Source organism: Pygoscelis adeliae, unplaced genomic scaffold (assembly GCF_000699105.1).
Source record: "Pygoscelis adeliae isolate BGI_AS28 unplaced genomic scaffold, ASM69910v1 Scaffold148, whole genome shotgun sequence".
Lineage (NCBI taxonomy): Eukaryota > Metazoa > Chordata > Aves > Sphenisciformes > Spheniscidae > Pygoscelis > Pygoscelis adeliae.
In genome coordinates, this window is record NW_008825258.1 from 159,770 (window position 1) to 164,558 (window position 4,789).

Sequence of the window (4,789 nt, forward strand, 5' to 3'; positions counted from 1 at the left end):
ACCTCACTAGGCTAACACAGGCCCCCTTCTCGAGGTTGTCCAGGTCCCTCTGGATGGCACCCCATCTGTCTGGTGTGTTGACCGCACGCACCACTCATCTTGGTGGTGTCTGCAAATTTGCTGGGGGTGCACTCGATCCCACTGTCTATGTCATCGATGAAGATATTAAACAGTACTGGTCCCAATATGGACCCCTGCGGGACACCACTTGTCACCAATCTCCATCTGGACACTGAGCCATTGACCACTACCCTCTGGATGCGACCATCTGACCTATTCCTCATGCACCAGAGAGTCCACCCATGAAATGAAATCCCGAATCCAACAGACCACATCAAGTTAGGTTTTATGGCTCCCGATCACCCAGTAGGAACTTGCAACAGTATGTTTTTTAGGTATTTACATACTTCTTTGGGTTTGTTAGGCACCTAAAGAGCAGGCTTGGGTGCCCAATAGCAGAAAGTGGGCAGTGTCTGTCCTGCAAGTTTGAAGGATCTGGCCCATGGACCCACAGGTGGGTGCTTAACAAGTGTATCAGCTCAGGAGAGGGACTGTGTACGTGGAGTGTGGCAAATGTAGTGCATCTATTTAAGAAGGGTTTGCTAAGTGAACAGGGTCCAATACTCAGAGCTTGGTGACATTTTTCTGAGAGAAAGACCATTTACAGAGACATGAGGGCAAATGGGATAAAATGTGACATGATTTACCAAGCAAGATAAACCTGAAATCCCTAACTGATCTTGCAGATAAAGGAAATCCGACAGTTCTCCTCTGGGATTTCAGTGAATCCCCTGCCTTAGTCCTCTGAATATCTAACGTTATAACCCATGTTAGAGAAGATGGGGATTAATTGAATACCTCAGAAATGGGTGGTGAATGGGCTAATAGGGCCCAGTGATGGTGAAAGGAGAGGTTTTTCAAGGACTGGACTGAAGCTTACTTTGATCATTATCTGTCTTCATGAAGGGCCTCAGCAGAGGAACACTGGTGTTTGCTGATGGTACCTGGTGAGGAGGATAGCACAAACTTGCAAGGAGCTTCAGGACATTTTAGGGAAAGGACCTGGAAGACCATGAGCACACAGGAGATCGAAACCAGCTGGTACAGCATGGTAGGGGGCACACTATTGCCCCCCAAAAGCCTTACGGCAAGAGGGAGCACACTCGGCTCATCACATGTGGTACGCTGTCCTGCGGCCGTGCACCGAGGTACTGCGCTTCCTAGTGCCCTGCTCCAGCCCTGTGCCTGGAGGCAGCCGGAGCTGCACGTTGGACGCTGTCAGTTGCATAAAGCTGTGATATAATTGAGCAATGCTGGGGCTATCCATGAGCGGACAACCATTGCCTGTGCAGGGTACACCCCTTTGTGGTACATGTGCAGCTGGTGCTCCAGAGCCTCCTGGGGAAATGCTGTATTTTAGCATGTACATATAGGAGACTAAACTGGCTGACAGGAACATCATTCCTGGGAAAAGCACGTGCCGCTCATTCCTGAAAGGTCTCTGTGGAAAAGCAGTGGTGCTGGTGGCATCACGACTGGCTCAGCAACCCCTTGTTCACAGCTACCAGGGAAACCTGTCACAACCATGCTCTGGGTTTTCTTTGCTACGCTTCTCCTTGGTGTCACCCATCTCTCTGCATGCCTGATTTCTGACTAATGTAAATACCCGCCCCCTTCTTTAGCATAATGAATACTAATTCCTTAATATATGTTATTTTCTACTGTATCTCCATTTCCCTGCTATCCATTTTAAGAGCACCAACAATTGCTATCACTGTTTGTCTGCTGTGTGTATATAATTAGAACAGTTGGCTCAGGTAATTACTTTTTGCTTCCTTCAGTTCCTTACTCTCCTTTGCGCTACTCTGCCTTGTTGGGGTTTTTCTTCATTTCAGGCTCTTTGGAGGAAGTTTTCAAAGCAGGGTGTGTGGCTTTTAACTCTACTGCCCATTCAGTTGGAGGCCACCAGCTGCTAAACTCTCTAAAACCTCTGAGTTTGCTAAAAACTCCTGAGCAGCTGACTCGCTCTCATTCTCCATTTCTTATCCCTGAGGCTTTAAGTGGAACTTGGTAAATTATATTTCTGCAAGTGAATTGCCTGGTTGAGAAAATTGCCCGGCTGGTTTTATTCCCCTGGGGCTGCCAAGCATACAGCACTGCTGGTGCTCAGCTCACCTCCAGCGTCCTCAGGGAAGGGACATGCAGGAGCTGGATCTGGCCAGCCCCTCGCCTTCTGCTGACACGTCCTACCTACATGGAAATCAGCAGCTGTCAGTGGGACATGAAGCCATCCTTGCTCAGCAGCAGGGAAAGGAAAACTCTCAGCGATTGAGGGACTCACGTCGGAGACCTGGGAAGTTCCTGCTCTCCTCAGCCACCATGTCAGAGTTTGTCTTGAAAGATTTCCTTTCACAGGTAAGTATCTGTTTAATTACAGCTGTTGCAAAGACAGTTAATAGCTGATGAACATGCCAGTATATTTTAATTGAATATATTAGCATGCTGAACAAAAACCACAGCTCTTGACCTTTCCAGTAAGTGAAATGTTAGGACAAGATTTTCTGCATTCAGAGCCCAGGGAAAATGTGGAGGGGACCACCCATTTCTGTTAATGGGAGCCACCCGTGTAAATCCCTTTCATGGCAACTCAATAATAGGCTGCTTAGTGTCCAATTATTTTAATTTCATACAATCATTGTTCATATTGGAGGGGAAAAAAGTGGGAGGAATGATCTGGCTAAAGCAGAGTGCTCCAGGTAGCACTGGCTCCTCTGGCCACTCCAACCTCAGTCATCCCGCAGTAACACTTTTGTTACCGCCTTGAAGGTCTTGGGTGATTTAATGCCAGTGGCTACAGTTTGTCATTGCGATGGGACAGATCTGTGAACTAACCACCCTCCTCTGCCCTCCAGGATCATGACAGGACAAAGCCAGATTTATTCTGGATGCCGGGATGCCGGGAACCGCTGGCCCTTTGCCCGCCTGGGCGCAGGCACTTCAGGGGTGCGGGACCCACACCCCTTATCATCCCCTTGCCCCAGCCAGCTTCTGTCTCTATTGATTTCTAAGGAGCACGAGCTTGTGATTAAAGTTTGCTTGTGCTTAGGTACTTTCCTGAATTGGCGCTTGGGTCCTTACTCCAGCAGAAACTCTCATTGATTTGTGCTGGAGCACAGGCTGAGTAAGCCCTCGGGGACTGGCTATATATTTGCAGCATGGTGCTCTTCAGACACATGACAATTTCAGGGCAATTTTGTAACATTAAAACAGCATTACCAGTGTGTCTTTAACTGTCCATAAATAGAAACCTTGACTTGTCTATAGTGGTTTGATATTCCAAGCTAGGCAGGAACATTCAGTCCTGGCTCGCAATCCATTTTATCACCAAAAAGAAATTTTGTAGGTTAGGTAAGTCAAGAGCTTACTCTTGCAAAACTTCAGCCCGTCTGTGAGCTGCGGTGAGACTGCATCTAATATTCAAGTGCAGGAAGAAAAGGGAAGGCACTTTTTAAGGCTCATTAGAGATTGCAAAAAGATACAAAAAGACCAACACCATTTTACACTTGTAAAAATACCCCTAGTAGATTCGTATTTTTAATCTTCAGTACAAAAGCTCCGTAACTACAGCAAGGCATTAGTTTCCGATGACTAGCTACCTTTTTTTCTATAGCCTCTGGCATTAAAGCTCTCAGTGAAAAGACACTTTAAAGCTAGTTCAGGCAGTTCATTTTCTGTCAATCAACTCTCAGGCTGAAAGTATAAAGGCAGTAACATGACAAGATTTCTATTTTAATATCTTTACTCTAGATAAGATAATCCTAGAGGAATGGTGGTGATCAAATATTTACAGGCAGCGCTCACTGGCACAGTCTATTGTAAAATTAAATACACAAAATTATGTGGGGATAATGTTAATGTTGTGATATGAGGACAGAAGGCAGCACACTTGAAATGAAGGTTGAATCTTCTTAATATATCCTTTTCTGTGGCAGGGACTGGTGCTGCTGGAGCAGAGAACAGATGAGCAGCTTTCATTTTGCATTTTGTGACCTTTCTCTGCTTTTTCCGTAGCTTGTTTGTTATTTAAACAAATTTGTGTACTTAATGATCTTGATTTTTAAGTATGTATTTGTGTGTGTGTGTGTGTGTGTGTGTATGTGTGCTCCCTATGTGTCTCTCTGAGACGCACTAAATGACTAATAAAGTCTGGGAGAGAGCAGTATTCTGTACTGAGCCACCCCTTTGCCCCATTGTGAGCCCAGGTTTGGTCCCAGCCCTGGTTTGGGCTTCCTGGGAACAGCCAGTGCTGCAAGAGGCTGTGCAGAGTTGGGGTTGCAGGCTGGGGGTACATGTGGTGGGTCTTTGTCAACTCGCTGAACGGGTCAGAGCAAGTGGTGACCTCCGGGGAACTCTTCCTATGCACCCTGCAGATGTGCATGTGCCCCAAAACAGACAGACGTGCCCAAATCCCTGGGTTTACAGACCATGAGACTACAGCAAACAACGCACTCAGGGAGAAACCTTTGCAAAAGTGGGTTTTTCTCTTCCCCTTTTCTCTGTGCATCCCTGGTGTGCGGACATGGGACATGTGGTGACCTGAAGGCCCCGTCCCTGCCCAGACTGTCCCAGAGGAGCGCTGGCAGCACCGCAACACTCCGAGGCTCCTCTGCCACTGTTTTTTTAACACTGCTCTGCTGGGGCTCAGCCAGAGCCCAGGGAAAATGAAGCGCTGATTTAGGCTGAAAGGCCAGCACTAGCTAATATGGGAAATTACTCCAGCAATCATCAC